Source organism: Procambarus clarkii, chromosome 1 (assembly GCF_040958095.1).
Source record: "Procambarus clarkii isolate CNS0578487 chromosome 1, FALCON_Pclarkii_2.0, whole genome shotgun sequence".
In the NCBI taxonomy this organism is placed as follows: Eukaryota; Metazoa; Arthropoda; class Malacostraca; order Decapoda; family Cambaridae; genus Procambarus; species Procambarus clarkii.
In genome coordinates, this window is record NC_091150.1 from 35,196,239 (window position 1) to 35,204,922 (window position 8,684).

General features: G+C 48.0%; 1 protein-coding gene across 3 annotated transcripts in view; it reads right to left on the reverse strand.

Annotated features, from left to right (window-relative positions):
* LOC123766717 (sodium/hydrogen exchanger 9B2) overlaps positions 1-6,996 on the reverse strand; it is a 31,882-nt gene extending 24,886 nt beyond the window's left edge. For all 3 annotated transcript variants that reach the window (XR_011229507.1, XM_069330532.1, XM_045756050.2), the window contains exon 1: positions 6,919-6,996. The gene's annotated coding sequence lies outside the window, so the exon portion shown is untranslated. The remainder of the gene's footprint in view (positions 1-6,918) is intronic.
* Between the last annotated feature and the right edge of the window lie 1,688 nt (positions 6,997-8,684).

Sequence of the window (8,684 nt, forward strand, 5' to 3'; positions counted from 1 at the left end):
CAGACGATGGAGGAAGGATTAAGATAGGAAATTTCCTGAAGTACTTTCGTATTTCATAATTCATCTTCTTCAGAATTTATCAGAAAGCTCTCACCAAATTGATTGGGAAAGGGCTTCTTCAATAACGAATTGTAAAAGTATTTTCAATATAAACATTATTGAACCTGCTCTTATACAGATTAGAAAATCATGTAATTTGAACATTAGTAGTGATTTGTATAATTTAGATCCATTTTTGATTGATAAGTTAAAGGGCAATTTGATTGGGATTACTGATACACATTTCGTCTCATCTTGGGCCACCAGCTGTGGGAGTGGGGCGTCTCATCTTGGGCCACCAGCTGTGGGAGTGGGGCGTCTCATCTTGGGCCACCAGCTGTGGGAGTGGGGCGTCTCATCTTGGGCCACCAGCTGTGGGAGTGGGGCGTCTCATCTTGGGCCACCAGCTGTGGGAGTGGAGCGTCTCATCTTGGGCCACCAGCTGTGGGAGCGGGGCGTCTCATCTTGGACCACCAGCTGTGGGAGCGGGGCGTCTCATCTTGGGCCACCAGCTGTGGGAGTGGGGCGTCTCATCTTGGGCCACCAGCTGTGGGAGTGGAGCGTCTCATCTTGGGCCACCAGCTGTGGGAGCTGGGCGTCTCATCTTGGGCCACCAGCTGTGGGAGCGGGGCGTCTCATCATGGGCCACCAGCTGTGGGAGTGGGGCGTCTCATCTTAGGCCACCAGCTGTGGGAGTGGGGCGTCTCATCTTGGGCTACCAGCTGTGGGAGTGGGGCGTCTCATCTTGGGCCACCAGCTGTAGGAGCAGGGCGTCTCATCTTGGGCCATCAGCTGTGGGAGTGGGGCGTCTCATCTTGGGCCACCAGCTGTGGGAGTGGGGTGTCTCGTCTTGGGCCACCAGCTGTGGGAGTGGGGCGCCTCATCTTGGGCCACCAGCTGTGGGAGCGGGGCGTCTCATCTTGGAGAAACATGTCAAACATTGGGTCCTCTAACATTTCGATGGTGTTCCACACCCTGATGACTTGGTGCTGTAGTCTGATGTTTAGTGGCTGTATGTTTAGGAGTTCATGAAGTTCATGGAGTTCGTGGAGTTCATGGAGTTCGTGGAGTTCGTGGAGTTCATGGAGTTCGTGGAGTTCATGGAGTTCGTGGAGTTCGTGGAGTTCATGGAGTTCGTGGAGTTCATGGAGTTTGTGGAGTTCATGGAGTTCATGGAGTTCGTGGAGTTCGTGGAGTTCGTGGAGTTCGTGGAGTTCGTGGAGTTCATGGAGTTCTCGTCCTCTTGTGGCGTAGTTAACAGGGGTTTGGGTGGAGGTGAGGTGGAGGATGGAGGGCTTAGATCTTGCTGGGCCTGCTTGGGGCAGGAAGAAGTCCAGGGTATTGGGAGGCTGGGGGTGCATGGGGTGAGGGGGGATGAAGGGAGGGAGGGTAGGTGTGTGTGTGTGTGTGTGTGTGTGTGTGTGTGTGTGTGTGTGTGTGTGTGTGTGTGTGTGTGTACTCACCTAGTTGTGCTTGCGGGGGTTGATCTCTGGCTCACTGGTCCCGCCTCTCAAAGGTCAATCAACTGGTGTACAGGTTCCTGAGCCTATTGGGCTCTATCATATCTACATTTGAAACTGTGTATGGAGTCAGCCTCCACCACATCACTTCCTAATGCATTACACCTATTAACTACTCTGACACTGAAAAAGTTCTTTCTAACGTCCCTGTGGCTCATTTGGGTACTCAGTCTCCTGTGTCTCTGTTTGCGTACCACTCTTGTTAAACATTTTATCCTTATCTACCCGCTCAATTCCTCTGAGAATTTTGTAGGTAGTGATCATGTCTCCCCTTACTATTCTGTCTTCCAGTGTCGTGAGGTGCATTTCACGCAGCCTTTCCTCGTAACCCATGCCTTTTAGTTCTGGGACTAGTCTAGTAGCATACCTCTGAATGTTTTCCAGCTTCGTGTGCTTGACAAGGTACGGGCTCCATGCAGGGGCTGCATACTCCAGGATTGGTCTTACATATGTGGTAGTACAAGGGTCTGAAGGATTCCTTACACAGGTTCCTGAAGGCAGTTCTGATGGTTGGCAGTTGGCCAGCCTCGCATACGCCGCAGATGTTATTCTTTTTATGTGGGCTTCAGGAAACAGGTTTGGTGTGATATCAACTCCTAGATCTTTCTCTCTGTCCGTTTCATTAAGTACTTCATACCCCATTCTGTATCCTGTATGAGGCCTCCTGTTTCCCGCACCTAGTTTCATTACCTTAAATTTACTCGAGTTGAACTTTAGTAGAAGTTTTTGGTGGACTATTCATTCAGTCTAGTCTAGGTCATCTTGTAGCCTCATACTATCTTCCACTGTCTGAATCCTCATAATTTTTGCATCATCAGCAAACAATGAGAGGACGATTCTATACCCTCTTGAAGATCACTTACATATATAAGAAACAATATAGGTCCAAATACTGAACCCTGTGGGACTCCACTGGTGACGCCTCGCCAATCTGAGGCCTCACCCCTCACAGTGCAGCCCGTGGAAGCAGCCCGTGACAGCTGACTAACTCCCAGTTACCAATTTACTGCTAGGTAACAGGGGGCATTCAGGGTGAAAGAAACTTTGCGCATTTGTTTCTGCCTGGTGCGGGAATCGAACACGCGCCACAGAATTACGAGTCCTGCGCGCTATCTACCAGGCTACTAGGCCCCCCCCTGGTAGTGTGCGCGCGCGCGCGCGTGTGTGTGTGTGTGTGTGTGTGTGTGTGTGTGTGTGTGTGTGTGTGTGTGTGTGTGTGTGTGTGTGTGTGTGTGTGTGTGTGGTATTTGTCATTATTGTGAGACATTAGAGCTTGATGCGATACCAGAGTAGGTAATGGTTGAAATAATAACACACTAGGAGCATGTGGCTTAGGATCCCAACCAATTACGCCTCAGATCTTCTTCACATTCAGCTACGGTAATCTCAACATTGTCTATAGTTGCTATACCTCGTAATTAATCATTACCTAGACTCAGAACCCTCGAGGTGTCAGCAATGAACCATACAGTGTCTGGTTTCCCATCGTCAGGGACAGGAATCCTGTTAGGCTTCTTAAGGTTCACCCAGGCCTAGTCCAACATACCTACACATCGCAAGAGTCAAGCCACAACAGTTCTCTTGCTCCCAGGAGCCAAAAGTTGTGCAGTTTTAGGGAAATTCTTAATGTCAAAATACCAGCTCTATAATTATTTGTGCTGTCTCTCACATTCAACATTATCTACTAGCAATAATAAGAAAATTAAACAGTTATCCAACTACTGGGTAACGAGGTGAACAGAGGCATCAGGTGAAATGATGCCCTAACGCTTCTTTCTAATCCTTCCGTGGGGACTGAACACGCAACTTTACGACTGCTTATGTAAAGAGTCCGAATGTTCTTGTAGAGAATAAATTATTATTTGTGCAAAATAAATTCCCGCTCAAACTTTTTGTGGCGTCCGCTGTTGTTGGTGCGCGAGGCTGTGTTGTTGGTGCGCGAGGCTGTGTTGTTGGTGTGCGAGGCTGTGTTGTTGGTGCGCGAGGCTGTGTTGTTGGTGCGCGAGGCTGTGTTGTTGGTGCGCGAGGCTGTGTTGTTGGTGCGCGAGGCTGTGTTGTTGGTGCGCGAGGCTGTGTTGTTGGTGCGCGAGGCTGTGTCCATTAGTTAGTCCATTTATTATGCACCCCATACCCGTCGTGTGGGCGGTGGTGGAAAGGGTTACAGAGGCACATAATGGGCTCAGGGACTGAACCACAGTACACAGACCCACAGGGTAACCACAGTTCACAGTAGTGATGAAGTGTATAACATGATATAAGAGAGACTTGCGACACTGTGCTACAATAGTTTAATATTAATAAATGTGAGTTTAATATTAAGGTGTGATAGCGGGGACACAGCGGGTGGGATGATGGCATGATATCATCAGAGAAAAGCCCATAAACGGGCCGGTGACAGTGACGTCACCAGCATACCACCGTTATACTTATAAATAATCCCTCCCTTCCCCCCACGACGCCACCCACAACAGTTGCCTAACTCCCGGCTACCTATTTTACTACTAGGCGAACAGAGACATCAGGTGAAGGGAAACATGCTCAACTGTTTCTGTTCTTTTCGGGGATTAAACCCGGGTCCCTCGATTGTCAGTTGAGGACGTAGACCATTGTGCTACGTAAAAATATCGGAAACTGCAGAAGGCCTCTTGGCCCATACGTGGCCTTAACTTATAAGTAAATTACTAAAGTTGTAAATGATACTGAAACAAAGCGCATTCTAAATTCAAATGAAGATTTACAAAACTAAAGGAAGTCCTCAATATACTTCAAGGCTTCTTCCTTATCTTGAGATGATTTCGAGGCTTAGTGTCTCCGCGGCCCGGTCCTCGACCAGGCCTCCTTTTTGTCACCCCCCCCCCCTCCCCCCAGGAAGCAGTCCGTAGCAGCTGTCTAACTCCCAGGTACCTATTTTGCCCATTTGTCTCCGCCTCCACCGGGGAGGCGTAGGCTGGATGAATATATGACAAATTTCCTATCACTCTATTCCAGCATAGTTGAGGAAGTTGATAGTGGAAAGGTCTGTGCTGTTGTCCTTAACTTTACTTATGATACAGTGTCACGTGACAGAATAGATACACAAGACAGAACAGGAAACAATGGGGTATAAATTGGATAAGTTTAGATTTAGGAAAGACCTGGGTAAATACTGGTTCAGTAACAGGGTTGTTGATTTGTGGAACCAATTACCGCATAACATAATAGAAGAAGGATCCCTTGATTGTTTCAAGCGTAGGTTAGACATATATATGTAATGAGAGTGGGTGGATATAAACAGGAGCTGTCTCGTATAAGCCAAATAGGCCTTCCTTCTGCAGTTTTATATCTTTATTCTTATGTTCTAATGTGAAAATTTGATTAAAAGATGGAGACTCACGGTATTGGGGGTGCTATATTAAGTTGAATTAAGGCATGGCTATACCGAAGGAAACAAAGAGTTAGTATCAATAGAGTTAAGACACAGTAGGAAAATTTTGTAAGTGGAGTGCCTCAAGGCTCTATCCTGTGACCTCTGTTATTCATAATATACATAAAGGATTTAGATTCAGATTTGAGCAGCAATATTTGCAAATTTGCCGACGATACGAAAATCAGGAGGAAAATAAACACGGAAAACGACTCATTAGAACATAAGAATCAAGGAAACAGCAGAAGGCCGATATACTCACTATCACTTTAAGACGATCTAAATAGAATTTTGAAATGGTCAAAAGATTGGCAGATGCAGCTTAATGCTGACAAATGTAAGGTTTTGAGGCTAGGTAATGATGATAGTTACAAGATACGAGCTGGATGGTGCTGGGATTGCTAAGTCTCATTGCGAAAGGGATCTGGGAGTTATGATTAGTAAAAATTTAAAGCCAAAACATCAATGCATAAATATTCGTAATGTTGTTATTCTTCAGCTATATCTTGCTCTGGTTATGCCCCATTCAGGTTATGCAGTTCAGTTTTGGTCGCCTCACTATAGAATGGATGTAAATTCACTAGAACGCGCTCGGCGCAGGATGACAAAGTCATTCCCGCAAATTAGAAACCTTCCGTATGAAGAAAGCTTGAAAAACCTTAACTTACTTTCTCTAGAAAGGCGAAGAGTTACGGGTGACATGACTAAAGTGTACAAGTGGATCAACTGGCATAATTAAAGTGATACACATGTTAATAAGGCTATTGAATATATCAACATAGCAGAGAACACGAAACAATGGATATAAATTTTAGATTCAGGAAATACCTGGGTAAATACTGGCTTGGTAATAGGATTGTTGATATATGGAACAAATTACCGGGTAACATAATAGAGGTCGGATTACCTGATTGTTTCAAGATTCATTGATTGATGCAGATTAGGCCACCCAAGAGGTGGCACGGACATGAATTAGCTGAGTATTAGTCCGTAAGATTGTTTCAAGCTTAGGTTAGACCTTTATTTCTAACCAAACGCATCCACACGTGTATGCGTTTGGGTGGACACAGATCAACAGTGGCTCGGCACTAGACGGGCGGACAACTGCGGTAAACACGAATGTGATGTGAATGAAGCTCCTGCTGTCGACAGCTAAATTGAAGGGACGACGACGTTTCGGTCCGTCCTGGACCATTCTCAAGTCGATTGTGTGTGTTTAAGACTACACCCGCCCTGGTCATCGGTCCTGGTGTCCAAGACTACACCCGCCCTGGTCACCTGTCCTGGTGTCCAAGACTACACCCACCCTGGTCACCGGTCCTGGTGTCCAAGACTACACCCACCCTGGTCACCGGTCCAGGACTACACCCTCCCTGGTCACCGGTCCTGGTGTCCAGGACTACACCCTCCCTGGTCACCGGTCCTGGTGTCCAGGACTACACCCTCCCTGGTCACCGGTCCTGGTGTCCAGGACTACACCCTCCCTGGTCACCGGTCCTGGTGTCCAAGACTACACCCACCTTGGTCACCGGTCCTGGTGTCCAGGACTACACCCACCCTGGTCACCGGTCCTGGTGTCCAAGACTACACCCACCCTGGTCACCGGTCCTGGTGTCCAAGACTACACCCACCCTGGTCACCGGTCCTGGTGTCCAAGACTACACCCACCCTGGTCACCGGTCCTGGTGTCCAGGACTACACCCACCCTGGTCACCGGTCCTGGTGTCCAAGACTACACCCACCCTGGTCACCGGTCCTGGTGTCCAAGACTACACCCACCCTGGTCACCGGTCCTGGTGTCCAAGGACTACACCCACCCTGGTCACCGGTCCTGGTGTCCAAGGACGTACACCCTCCCTGGTCACCGGTCCTGGTGTCCAAGACTACACCCTCCCTGGCCACTCGAGGGCAGCTCTGGCGGGCCCCCACCATACTCTACTCTACAGAGACACGAACCTTCCAGCTTTGTGGAGACCTTGGGCAGGAGAAGGGTGAGAATGGGGGAGGTGTTAGTCACAAGAGCTACTGCGATGAACTGTCGGGAATGGTCGCTGCTGGAACCAGTCCGCACTCCGCAGTCTCCGCCTCTCCCCCCAATCTATCCCATCAACCCCCCTCACACTCCCCCCTCCCCCATATCCCATCCCCCCCCCCCTTATACCCCCGAATTCCCATAAATGGACTATGGGTGTCTGGCCGCAACCTAGCTTGACCTCAACGTGGATTTATGGAATATCAATATGTACTACATGCTTTCCCCCGCCTTAATGAGGACTCACACCCCCCACCTACGTCCGAAGCGCCACAGCGAGAAGAGTTCACAGGTGTTGTTGTCGGGCGATGAGTCACAATAACGTGGATGAAGTATGTTGACCAGACCACACACTAGACAGTGAAGGGACGACGACGTTTCGGTCCATCCTGGACTCAAGTCGAAACGTCGTCGTCCCTTCACTGTCTAGTGTGTGGTCTGGTCAACGTATTGTTATCTCGAGGCTGGTGGAGTGAACAAGTGCTTCCTCACTCCTCTGGCTTTTGATCTTTCTCTTACATAAACATACGAACAAACGAAGCAGCAGAATGCCTGTTGGCTCATGTGAGGGCAGCAGCCCCTGTTTATACCCCCACACAAACTCCTTCATATACATGTCTAGCCTACACTTGAAACAATCCTGCGATCCTATGTCTATTATGTTACCTAGTAATATATATTAATATGTATCTAATATAATAAAATGTCTGTCTATGTAGCTGTCCACAGTTAGGAGGCCAGAAGCGTGGAGCTTGGCGGTAGCCTCGCCCGACTTTCCCCCTGGAGACGCGGGAATGTGCCGCGCGAGAGAACTATGCATGGTTCCATAATTCAACAACGCTGCTTCCAAACCAGTATTTACCCAGGCTTTCCCCAGGGTAAAAGCAGCTAACGCTGCCCTTACCCCTGGGTAGGGTAGTTAGCTTACCCAGGGCAGCTAAGGGTAGATTAGCTGACAGAGGTTGTTCTGTTAAAGACAGAAGGCCAATTTCTCCAGCCAACAAGTGGCGCCGGAGGGCACCATGAGCTTGACCCCGCCGGAGGGTAGCATGAGCTTGACCCCTCAGGGAGGTCAGCGAGTGGAAAGTTGTCAAAAATAAACAGCTGAAGATGACATTGAAGAAGTCTGTCGTTGCTGATGTTATAACCTCTAATGCCTGCACTGTATTACAACACTGCCAGGGCAATTACAATTAAATGCCTACTACACCAAATATTGCAAACTCAGTGCAATATTATTCACTGATAACTGGGAACACTTTCATAGAGTGATATGTCTGTCGGGATGGGGGTGGGGTTCACTTATCTAGGACTGGATTCCTAACCAGTATTTACCCAGGTCTTTCCTAGAATTAAGTGTATATAATTAATATCCATTGTTTTGTGGTCTATTATGTGTTATATTTAATACCTTATTTATATATCCCTTATTATGCCCATTCATCCACGGTACAGTTCAGTCATGTCGCCCCTAACTCTTTACCTTTCTTGAGAATGCAATTTAAGCGTTCTCAATCTCTCCTCATACGAAAGGTTTCTAATAAGCGGAATTGTAACGCTAGATGGAGTGTGATGAAGGAGGAGGGGGGCGGGAGAGGATGGAGTAATACTCATGGAAGAGTCTCAGGAAAATGAACTATCCACTGATGATGGCAGATAGCCTAAGCTACTCTATCCCTTTGAGATGTAT